This window comes from Notothenia coriiceps, unplaced genomic scaffold (assembly GCF_000735185.1).
Source record: "Notothenia coriiceps isolate Sejong01 unplaced genomic scaffold, NC01 NC01_scaffold00024667, whole genome shotgun sequence".
NCBI classification, from domain to species: Eukaryota; Metazoa; Chordata; class Actinopteri; order Perciformes; family Nototheniidae; genus Notothenia; species Notothenia coriiceps.
In genome coordinates this window covers 8,052,608-8,065,069 of record NW_011357368.1, presented here as the reverse complement: position 1 = coordinate 8,065,069, position 12,462 = coordinate 8,052,608, and the positions used below count along the sequence as shown (strand labels likewise).

At 38.9% G+C, this 12,462-nt stretch overlaps 1 protein-coding gene and 1 long non-coding RNA gene across 4 annotated transcripts in view; both read right to left on the bottom strand.

Moving 5' to 3' along the window:
* The window catches only part of topbp1 (DNA topoisomerase II binding protein 1), a 976,277-nt gene that overhangs the window by 228,449 nt on the left and 735,366 nt on the right, over positions 1-12,462 (bottom strand). The window lies entirely within an intron of this gene.
* LOC104955309 (uncharacterized) lies at positions 508-4,214 on the bottom strand. Its single transcript, XR_799450.1, has 3 exons — positions 3,279-4,214; positions 2,991-3,091; positions 508-2,425 (listed from the first exon to the last, which is right to left on the bottom strand). It is a non-coding gene; the product is annotated as an uncharacterized lncRNA (long non-coding RNA).

Below are 12,462 nucleotides of genomic sequence, written 5' to 3'. Positions count from 1 at the left end.
TTTTCAAATACACTTGCTTTGTTGGTCAGTAGTTTTATAGGTTTATAGTTTAATATAATCTACCGCTAACATACTACCACTGCTAAAAATGGGTTTGATATGTTGGCACCTTGGCTTGTTTTGTTTGATCAGAGCATCAGTTATAGGATTTGTTCCACAACACGCTATAAACTTATGCAAATGCCTTGGACAGTATTTTGGGATCGGTTTTCCTTGACGTTTTCAGTTGTCTCTGAAACCTGTTCAGGGGAGTCATGGCAGTTAGATGTCTGAGTGAAGGGAAGTCCAAACGTTCTCCTCAGACTCACCATGGACCCAGTGATATGTAATACTGGATTACCATTGGCATTACAAATGTGACAGGATGAATCCTTTTCTATGCAAATTAAATACCTCATTAAAAATATGAGATGCAGCTCACTGCCATGTACATTATAATGTAAATATGGACTTGTGTTTTTTTTTTACAAATTATCAAATACACGTGACGACATTCATTTTGTTTAAAAATGTACACTTTATTGTCAACAACAGTACAAAAACAAAGTGTGTATTTACAACTCTACTATGGCCTCCTGATCGTCCCATCTTTGGTTTCACTGCTGACCTGATTATTTGAAAAGCATAAAAAAGCATGAAAATAGAGGTGGTACTACTACTTCTGCTTTCATTTTGCCAGGCATCTTTACGCTGCCCATTTTGAAGGTGTGGGGAAATTGGTAATGTTGACATACTGTTAAAAAGAGAATGGAATGTCATCTCTTTGCTTCAGATTGTAAAACTGGCAACGAGACATTTCAATCAAATCGATCGGAGCATGGTTCCTTCCAACATCAAGGGTTTAATGATCAGGCAATCAGCTCTTCAGAACTGTGTGTCTGATGTATGGAGAAGCATTTTCATACCTTGGCTTTTATTGGTGTACAATAAGCCTGGTTGTTAGAATGAGCCCCACTTATCGGGTCCTCTTCCACAGAATCCACCATGTTATAGCGCACGTTTCTACAGAAGCCCTGAACGAAAAAACAAACTTCACATGTCTTGTTTACCAAGGGAGGGGGGGTGAAAGGGGATTCAGCTGCGATCTGCACCCTGATCACTAGATGTCCCTCATCCTGGACCCTGGTCCTTTGAAATACCGGTACTTTCTTGCCAGGTGCTGAAAATGCAGTCTAAAAACACTGTTCAATATGTCGAGTCAAACATATTATTAATCCACTCACACGAGAAATATGAACAAATGAAAAAGTTAAGGCTTCTTTTGTCAGACCAATTTAAATCACACATATGTTTATGTATTCATTAGCTAAGCAACTAAGAACTGAACTATAAGTGTCAACAAAGTTTAACATTTCTGTTATCAACCCTTTGTCCCTGGCAGGACACTGGGTGTTGCATTGTGGGATGTACCATAGCAGAATGATGTAAACCCAGAATACTACCTCATCTAGTCTGACAATCTCCACCACAGTCTTCAGTTGTCTCTCACACCACAGAGATAAACATGACACAGCAATATTATCAACAGTAATAATGACACAGCAGAGAATGAGCACAGATGCTGTATAACCATATTCAGTACCGCTTCAACACTTGATGAGGCCTTCACGCAGGCTTAACATGTTTTACTTGAAGCTGCAGTAACCAGGAAAGGTTGCACACAGAATATAAATACAAAAATACACAAACAGATTCTGACCTGGCACAAAGCAAAGAGAAGAGAAACAGTGTTAAGGAGCTGAAGAGACAATCAAGTGTTTTAAAGTCAACCACAGAGGAACAAAGCCATTAGCATGAACCTTAAAACAAAAGACTGGAAAAACATAAAGCAATATGAAGTGTGAGGACTTTTGCCTTTTCAAAGTATTTGCAACAGAACATAATTCTAAATGTATCTTGAGACTTCAAAATGTGGAGGGGGGGTACTGTAATTCACCAAAAAGAAGAAATTAGTGTGTCATAACGCTCAATTGTTTTATGTCCAATTTGAATCTTTACAAAGATGAAGCATTCATAGTACATCCAATTTAATATCCTGACTTTAACTAGGACGTGTTCTGTTAAGGACAGACGACCCATGTGCCACAGTTTGAGGAGCAGAGAACATGTGGAGCTTTTCCTTAAGTCTGAGGGCAGTAAAGTGAGTTTACACACGGCGCACACGCAAGTAAAAACTAAGAAAAAACATTAGCATGCTCAGACAAGGATATATATATATATATAATATTCAAAATGTGAGTTTTTACATTCTTTGAGGGATTTAAAAAAGAAACAAACAATCAAAATCCTGAAGGAAGAACTGAGCAGAACATGGAGCATTCACCATGAACACTAAAGAACAGTAACTGAGCAGCTTCAGTGCACACAGGAACAGTGGGGGGGGGAGAGTCTGGTCCTTACTGTTGAACAGCTGCTTCAACTGCTTCTGCCCCACACACAGAGGAATCATTATCATTTCAATAATGTAGCCTAAAGTTTAACATATAATTTCCAGAACAAAAACACTTTTACATTTGCATTCTAAAAGGATAATTATTAGTTAATAAATCATATATCTAAATTGTACAAGATTTGGTCATCAGTCTAATTAATTACGGAACCTTGTGCTCACTAAAGTAATCTCTGAGCCCACTTTAACAATAATTGAAATGTAATATACAGTAATACAGAACCAGGCAAGAGCTTCATAAATCTGTTTTCATGCGTCCACAAAGCATTCTGCTTCTGACCCTTTGGATAAGAAGTGCACCTTAAATATTGACAATAACAGAGGAAATGACTTTATCATAAACCTTTGTTTTCTATTCCCAATAAGTTTGATTATACAGTTGTATATCTTTGGAGTATCTGCGTACTGAGTACTTCAATGAATGATGGCTAGACCTAAAAGCAGATACTGAATAGTGAATGATAAATAATAAGTGAAATTATACTTTACTTTTAATTTCACGTGTAGCTCACTGTTACATGGACACTGAAAGTGTTCTCACCTCTCAGCCCTGCAGTTCAAACCGTGGGATGGTTCTCCTCCAGCTTCTTGCTCTCCTCTGATGTTCCCACCTCCTTCTCACCAGTTTTCCAGCTTCCTTGTCTGAGTGCAGAATAACAGAACTGTGAAGCAGAAGAACCTCTGCCACAGAATCACCTTCTGACCATCTCCAGACCTGACCCCCCCGCAGTCTGCAGCCTCAGCTTATTCATATTCACATTCTGGATTTGTCTTCGGGACTCACGAGGAGAAACACTTTTTGGTTGTACATGTTTGTGTGTTTCTCTACCTGGAGTTCTTCATGTAGATCCAGTAGACAAGTCCCACCACAGCAGCAGCTATGAGGAGCCCTGCCACCCCCCCCACTATGAGCTTGGACTGGTCCTCCGATTCCTCCTTAGAGCCTGACAACAGACGAGAACTCTGTGAGGACAGGCACACATACTCACACACAGACATATTCTCACACACACACACACACACACACACACACACACACACACACACACACACTATGCAAGCATTTAGCATGCGCTACATTATGAGGGAGACAAAATCCCTCCCCCTTTTTAACTGGCCTCTGCTGTTTAGGGGCGGCAGTGGTTCAGTCTGCAGGGACTTGGACTGTGTCTTGTCTTAAACAAGGCTTTTATACAAAGGTGTGTAGAAAACGAGAGGGCTATCATCATTAGCTGTGTCAGCTGTCAATCAACAGAGGAATGTATTAACTTATGGGCAGAACACGCAGTGTGTGGGGGGCTGCATCTTATGCGCAAATGCGACACAATTATGCGTGCCACAGTTTCCCCCGCAGCGAGGCTAATTTGTTATGTTAATTTCATTCAAAACAAATATATTTAATTCCTTCACTTGTATAGTTTGTGCAAACAATTAAACCAAAGTAAAGCATTGTTATTAATATTTATAAGCTTATAGTTTCATAGAAATGTTTATTCTTAATGGTTAGATAGAAATTCTATAAACATCTAATCTAGCTCTTAGCAACGCAGTGACATGTCTCGCGAAAACTTCCTATTTGTCCCACATGTGGCTTGTTGGCACCTGGTCACCCTACCTGGAGCCTCTCAAAATGCATGTGTATGCGTGCATATGACTGTGTGTGTTGTATCTGTACAAATGCATGTGCTTGTATAAATTGCGGGAAAACTGAATTTCAACTAGAAAATGCATTTCCTGCAGAAAATGTGTGCGAATGCTGTAAACTGTGAACATTTATGGCTGAATTTAGCTGAAAATGCAGAATAAGCTGAATATGTTATTAGCTGAATGGTAGCTGCTTTTAGCTACAAAAATGCAGAAAAAGCTGAATATGTTATTAGCTGAATGGTAGCTGCTTTTAGCTACAAAAATGCAGAAAAAGCTGAATATGTTATTAGCTGAATGGTAGCTGCTTTTAGCAACAAAAATGCAGAAAAAGCTGAATATGCACATTTTTTAACTAACTTGATGGTGAATGATCTGTCGCCATGCCAACGGCATTTGATGACATCCCATAATACGCTTAGATGTGTTGATGGCTGCATCGTTACCAAACCTGTGAAGTTTTGGGCCATTTCGAGCATTTTCACTGAAGTTATGAGAAAACCGTGTTTCATGGTGAGCATTGTGTTGCCATGGCAACAGCATTTGAAGAAATCTCAAAACGTTCTGGTCGATGTCTTCACGGCTGGACTGTTAGCACACATGTGAAGTTTGAGCACTTTTTGAACATTTTCATAGGAGTTATACATTACATTAGGAGGTTACATTACTCTCTCTCTTCTCTTGATCACCTTCTCTCTCTTCTCTTGAATGCCCTCTCTCTTCTCTTGATCGCCCTCTCTCTCCTCTCTCTCTTTCTTCTCTTGATCGCCCTCTCTCTCTTCTCTTGATCGCCCTCTCTGTCTTCTCTTGATCATTCATCCTCATCGGTGTGTGTCTGTGTGTGAGAGAGAGAGTGTGTGTGTGTGTGTGTGTGTGTGTGTGTGTGTGTGTGTGTGTGTGTGTGTGTGTGTGTGAGTGAGTGAGAGTCCCCTCCCCAATCTGATCAATGATGACATGTATAGCCGCATGTCATCATTTCAGCGCTGGTTGTCTTGGTGGTGCCCAGCAAACAATGTGGGCTTCGTAAATAATTGGACAGCCTTCTGGGGAAAACCTGGTCTGATTAAGAGAGACGGCATTCATCCTACTTTGGAAGGTGCAAATCTCATTTNGGAGTGAGAAAACGGCCGGAGGTCGAAAAGGACGACCTTGGGCGGCGAATTTCCACCCCCTAGGCCGCCTGCGCCGCCGTATCTCGGGTATCCTCAATTTCACAACCGGCAATCGACATTTTTAGCGTATCTAAGTCCGCCGTGCGCAATATATTTCGGCGTCGCAGCTTTTTATCCCTTTTTCGCGGCCGAATATCAACGCTTTTTAATGCCCATTAGTTTTGTTACTAAACAGAGTAATGGTTGTGTGTACCGGTTGTCGTGATGGTTTGTTGTAGCGGTGCTACAAGGGTTTGACCGTGACGTACGTTCCATTTTTTACTATGCGCCGTAAAGCTTCAAATACGAGTCACTGTTCACTATGGACGGAATTTCGGACCCGAACCACCGACATCTCAGGGTCATTACAACACTATTTAACTACTTTGTTACGCGTCACCCGGAAAAGTATTACTGAATTGTTTACCTGTAAGTCGGGTTCGCAATTTACTGTCGCCTAATTAGAGAAATCTTTATTATCAGCCGATTACCTTATAAACTTAGGAGAACCCTCGTGTCGGGGTCGAACCCTTGCCTTTGGCAGACACTTTGTAAATGAAGGGCTCTCACGTCACTTGCGATTGTTGTGGCTAATTTTTTTTCAAAGTCTCACAAATTCTTTCAAAGTGAACGAAACAACGTCAGGTAAAACCACAGACGCCGTTTTTATAAATAGTTTACACGCGAACAAACACACTTGGAGTCTTAACGGAACTAAAGAAGGTCTTCACTTCTACCCATCTCGGTTCCATTTTCGTCAAACTTATGTGTGAAAAATATATTGTCGACCACGCACCCGTGTAGAGTCACCAACTCTAGAACCGTCACGAACGTTTCCGTCTGTAACATAATAAAAAAATTTGTCTGTTGACTTTAATTACATATGATAGACCCCCGTTTAATTTTCGAAATATTTCCATCACCGGGTTAACGACTGACCAACTTCGACCGTGAAAGCAGTATTTGTTTAGATTTACGGTAAAAGAAAGTTGTGCGTTTTGATGCAAACTGCCACAGGACCTTTTTGAAGAATGAAACCTGCTGTTTTTAGAAACTACATGACCACGGTCGAGAATACTCGTATAGAGTCTCTTAACGTTTTCCAATATCCCATTTGAGAGAAAATTTACTAGTATTACCACACAAACTCACCGGAAGAGACTTCGAGTACGAAACTAGAATAATTCGAACGTAGAAAAAAACTTAAGAATAAAATTACGTAAAAAAAAACCTATTTGAATTTTATTTGGGCGTAGGTTAAAGAAACGAAACTTTAAAAATGGAAGTTATACTTAGAAGTCGTGCTGGTACCGGTTTAGGTGTAAGAAACTTTTTTTGGAAAGGTTCCTCGTTTAAACATCTCTTACAGTTAGGCTTAATGTACAAACCCAGTATCCTTTTGTTGGATCTTTCATGTAAAAAAAAGTTTTAAAGCGAGTAGTCATTGTATGAATGTCGTGTAGACGGTTAATACGAATTTCTTTTTCGGTGTTAAAAGTGATTGGAGAAGAAAGTAAATGTGTGCTTTTGACAAAGCGTTTGTGTTCCTTAATAACTTGTAATATATTTAAAAGCTCCCCCGTGTGTGTTGAGATACCTTTTCGTCTGTGTGGGTGTGGGTTCCTGTAGTGTATTTGTATAATATCTGATAATATTTATTTTAAGGAATAATATAATACGATGCTTCAAATTTTATTATAAAATTTATATTATTTATAAATATTTATATTCTAATTTTATTATAATATATGTATATTATATATTGTAATGATTGGGTGTTTTGTTGTTGCTTATACGTTATTTACTTATTTGTTAGTATCTGTTTGGGGGGGGGGGTCTATTAGATTGTGTTTTGTTTGTAAAAGCGTTTGAATTTATTTTAATACGGTATATATATTTATGTTAATATATAATTTCTTAATATATAAGGAATAATATTATTATTAAAAAAAATGTGTGTTGACATTTTTAAAAATACTATCGCACAAATTGAGTCTAATTAATTGTCCCTTTTAATTGGTCTAAAAAAAATAATATATAAATATTTTCCTATTTTTATTAATATATATATTAATATATCTGTGGTGTGTGTGTGCCCTTATATATAATATAATATCTGTATTAGGGTATTCTTAATATAATAAAATTACTTTCCTTATGGTATAAACGGTGTGTGTGGACCTCTATAATATGTGTGTTGTATATAAATAAATATAAAATTTAAAATAATGTGGGTGTATGTGTGTGTCTGGTGTCTTCCCATAATATAAATATAAATTGTAATATGTATATATGTGGTATTTCGTTGTTAAGAAAACGGAGTGCGGACTTACCGTTGTGATGAGCAGTGAAAATTCTGAGTAAATAGGATTTCGAAAAATTTCCCCAAAAAAACCGTTAATCACCGAATTACAACTTTCACGAAGGTTGGGGTTTTGCGAGAATTGGTAATTTTTTTCCACTTTGGTTTGATTGTTCGGTTCCTTTCCTTAGGGCAATGTGTAGAGGTAAAGAAAAAGTAAAAGTAAAGAGTATCTGAAAGACAAAACGAAAAAATCGCATATTGTTTAACACTGAAAAAAGTGAAAAAATGTCGGAAGGTTCGTTGAGAGAGAGAGCATCCCAGAAACGAAGGTTAAGTAGAAAAAATGGAAGTAAAAAAATAAAGTGTCTTTTACTAAGGCTTTTGAACTGAAACTCTTCGTTGCACGGTGCGATTCAAGGTCCTTTGCGCCAATAAAGTCGTACGTCGGACGGTGTCCCGACTTTTTGGTTTCACCACTGGTTAATTGAATCTAACAGAAGAGTGATTGCCTTTATGAAATAAAGATCAAGAAAGAAGGTTGGAAAGGATCGAAAAAATTGTAAAAAACCCAATTCAAAGACACGAAAGTTCTTATGACGTTGAAAGGCCAGGTCTTGACCCCCGCTATAGTAATACAAAATGGGAGCGGAGCAATAAAAAAAAATAAGTCCTATTAAATAAATTTATTTAGTAAGGTTATTGTAAACGTGGATTTGCCCGGTTTTCCAAAAAACGAAACCAAATTTTTTTCCGGTCAGGGAAGGAAAAAAGGGGTTTACAATTGGTCTCGAAAAGCGGGCTACCGTCCTTCTTGTTGAATGGTATAAAAAACTGCTCGGACTTCCGAAATTTCTTTTACTTAGAAAATTTACAGAAATTAAAAGAATAAGAGGCTATAAGTGAAAGATTCAAACACACCACTAACCACAAAATGTTTTGAAAATGAGGCTTACTTAATCGAAGGTACCTTTCTTTTTGTTCACGTAAAATTTGTTCGCTTCGTACAACTGATACAACAGTTCTACGTTAATGACCTTTCGTTTGGCAAAAAAGAAAACGCGTTTCAAAAAAACAGGGGAAAAAAAATGCAACCTCGAAAAAAGTCCAAACTTTTTCGTTCGAAAATTTAATCGCGGAGAAAGACAAAGGAAAACGCGGAAGGGGGCAGTTGTTTTCCAACCTTTTAATTTCTAAAAATAAAATGCCCGTCGTTCAAATAAAAACAAACCAGAAATTAAATTTATCGAAAAAAAAATCAACGAAACTTTTACAAATTTTTTTTGCTTTAAATCCAAAAAGCTTTCTTCTAAATACTTTTCTTTAGCAAAAATTCTTGGGGGTCGTGAAAGTAAGACTAGGTCGTAAAAGACTGGGTTTCATTGGTCGCGCTCATGAAAAAAAAAAGGGTTAACGACGTTACTTGACTTCCTCACGGAGTGCAAAAGGGAAACATTTTTTTACGCCCATGGTCACAATTTTGTGCCGTTGAAGGGCGTAAGTGTGTTTCAAAACAGCTTCACCTGGTCGTTTGGCGACCTGCCCGTTAAGGAACGATTAACTCCCGTTTTCGTTGTTGCCCTTAATTGAGGAAATTTGATGGACAACGAAACCCTTCTTACGTTTTAACAAAAGAAAAAAACCTCCTAAAACTGAAGTCCGCAGACGTCACACGTTGCGAGTCGGACACAAACAATACAGTGCGGTTACGAGACTATTACTTGAAAATGACTCGCCTGAGTTTTGTGCACCAATTTACTCGTTACGGATTTTAGGAGGTGAAAGGCGTAACGAAAACCAACGGTGACTTTCTGTTTTTGGTAGGAAGTCGTACCAAGTTTACCACCGGGCTGTAGCAACTAAATTTTCCCGGGTTTAATAACTTAAGCTACCCAAAACAAAAAGCTAACATTTTCCAAAGGTTGTCATTTGGAAAGAAATTCACTTTTATTTCTATGTAGGGAATTTAATAAATCCTAGGTCGAAATACGGAAAAAAAACACGTTTTTAGAAACGAGACGGTTAAAAGCTCGCAGCACAAAACAAAAAGAAAAAGGGGGGTATACGAACGTTTTGCGAGAAAAAGATTCTTTTTGTTTAAAAAAAACCCAACAAGGACATTAGCTCGTGTAGTTCGTCAGGAAGGACACCCCGAACCAGTTTCTGTTGGCACGTTGTTTGAAACAACTTTTTGATTTTAACTGACCGTTTAGGAACCACTGGGCCTCACCCGGAACTTTTCCCGTGTTTGTTTGTGTACCTTCCTGTGTTTGAAAAAGTTCCAACGCCCAAAGTTTCGGTGTGTGTCAAAAGGTGAAGTTTTGGTTTTCGTACGTTTCGAAAACTTTTAAACCGTCTCTTTCAAAAAACTAAACTAAATGACACCTTTCTCCGGACGGTTTTCGTCAACAAAAAACACACGAATCCTTTTCAGCATGTCAAAAAAAGACTTTGTTCGGGCCCCCGAGGGCCTGTGTGTAAGTTGGAAAGCTGTTTTGTCGTGTTGGTTGTGGGGAAAAGTGCAGGAAAAGTTTTATAAGACAGATGTCAAAAAAAGGAGCTCGCGGATAAAGTTGTAAAGGGACACTTCCCCCTTCAGTAGCAAGCCGCTGTACACAGCAGACTAGAAAGACAACCGAAACGCATCAACTCAAAACCCTTCTTTCTTAATTTTCCCGTTGCCCCTTTCTCTTGATCCTCCCCTTTGTGCCCCCCAGGGAGGGCTTTTTATTTTTGGGTGTTGACTAAAGTGCGTTTCGCGCAAAAGTAAAAGTGGAACCGAGAGTGGTATGCCGCTGCTGCGGTTTATTCAGGTGCGGTTTATAGTCCGAAAATTACGGTACTAAACAAACATACTGTACTGTGTCTTCAGCTATATCCCTGTTCTTGTTTTGGCTGATAATCAGCACATGGATGCCAAGTAGCAATCTCCAAAAGCCAGCAGTATTGATCATAATTGAAAAATATATATTATTTCAATCCTCAAAATATCGCAAAAATATACTGTGGTGATTTACACACTTTTTATAACGACAAATATGGGGTTGAAATGTGTTTTTTGTTCAATCTAAATTCACTCTTCTGCTGCTACACATGATCATTAATATCAATCTGCAGCTGAAAATAGTCCCTACAATTAGCTGTGTCTGATTAGCATTTGCCAAAAGCGACAGTGCCCCAGCAGTTATTGAGCCATCTTAAAATACTGCACACATAGATAATTCAGTTCTTTATCTTATGAGAGAGCTTAGAGTAGAGCAGCTTCCTACTTCCCAGTTGAGGGAACAGTCAAGGGGTTTTTCACTTTTGATCAGGTCCCCTCCCTGTTGAGATGTTTGGGGCAGGTCTGACAGGAGAGTGTACCCTGTGGCGGTGATTTCTTCCCCCAGCTGTCCTTGAACCAACTCGGGATCCCCCTGTTAGAGCACGAGGATGTGGCTGGAGTGTGAGACCCCCGAAACTCAGACCTGGATGAGCAGCCAAACTGGAATTCCTGCCAATGCTGCAACTACACTGCGTTGCTACATCTCCTACATGTGCACATTTCATGAGCACATGTAAAACATCTGATTTCTATTTGTGCAGTTTTTATATTCCCTTAATCCTTTCCAGGGTCACGACAATAATTAGCTGTAATAAATCTTCCTGTTTTGGCTTGTGTTGATGATGCATGTCGTTTTCATTCTTTCACACACCCTTTATCTCAAGGCTGGTTTTAATGTGTCGGTAAAGGGATTCATAAGGGTGCTTATTTTTAAGTGTATATCCAGCTATTGATCTTTTTACAGGATAATACCATTTTGGATTAACACTGCCCTTGAAAACATGAATCTAAAGCTGTTTTAATAATGTGGTTAATGTCACTTGGGAGCAGTGGAACAAGCTGTAAACATTGACAGCAGACAGAAAAACATAAGCCTTAAGACTTGTTTTTATGGCCATTTGATTAACATAAGGCCACTTTTTGCTTTTCTTTAAGATATATTTTGGTCGCAACTAGGGTTGCAGAGGGGCGGAAAGTTTCCGGAAATTTTCCATGGGAAGTTAAGCTGGGGAATTTTGGAAATATTCGATGCAAAATTAACATTTCAACAGATTTTTTTTCTTAAGTATCAGAACAAGTTTTAATTATTTTATTGAACAATTATTTGTTTCATTGAAGAACGAAAACAGGAATGTTGAGTTAAATATTACTCAACCCCACTCATTAAAAAAGGAACAAAAATGCACCCCCCATCCAAGAATCCCCACAAAGCCCTCTCCCTCGCAAAAATGCTGTCCGATAAACGAGTGAATATCTTCCTGGTCAAGCATCCTCTGCTTTTTGCCTAAACCCTTTTCAGTCAACAGCGCTCTCCTGGGCCTCATCAACATCCAACTCTGAGTCTTCCTCTCGCTGTCAGCTGTCCGTAGCCTTGTTTGCAGGATGGCTCTGCCTGCTCGCGCTCAAGCAGAGTTCTTAGGTTTGCCCCGAAATGCCCAACCGAGTTGTGTCCATTCTCACAGTTGTGAGCCTGTTTGCGAACCTTTGTGCTGGTCCAATAGCCATGCAGTAAGCCAGTGTGCTATGGCAGGCATATCAGTGTACATTGAATGGCAGTTCTGTTGTTTTTTGTTCAAGATTATGCTAAAATGTACTGTTCCCCAGCTTATATTTAAGCTTTCCCTATGAAGAGCAAACATTCAATTTTAGAAACCTTCCCAGTTAATTCCGTTTAATTCCCGTGGAAAGCTTTCCAATCTTTGAAAATTCACTGAATTTTTAAACCTAGTCGCAACCAACTTTTTAAGGAAATGCACAAGGCTGTCTCGGACGCGAATATATACTAACATTAGACGAATGAGAGATGTGAACCTAAAAAGTGAAGCTTTAAGCGTCAGCGCAATGTGGACCCTGCGAAGGCTGTGCTCATAGA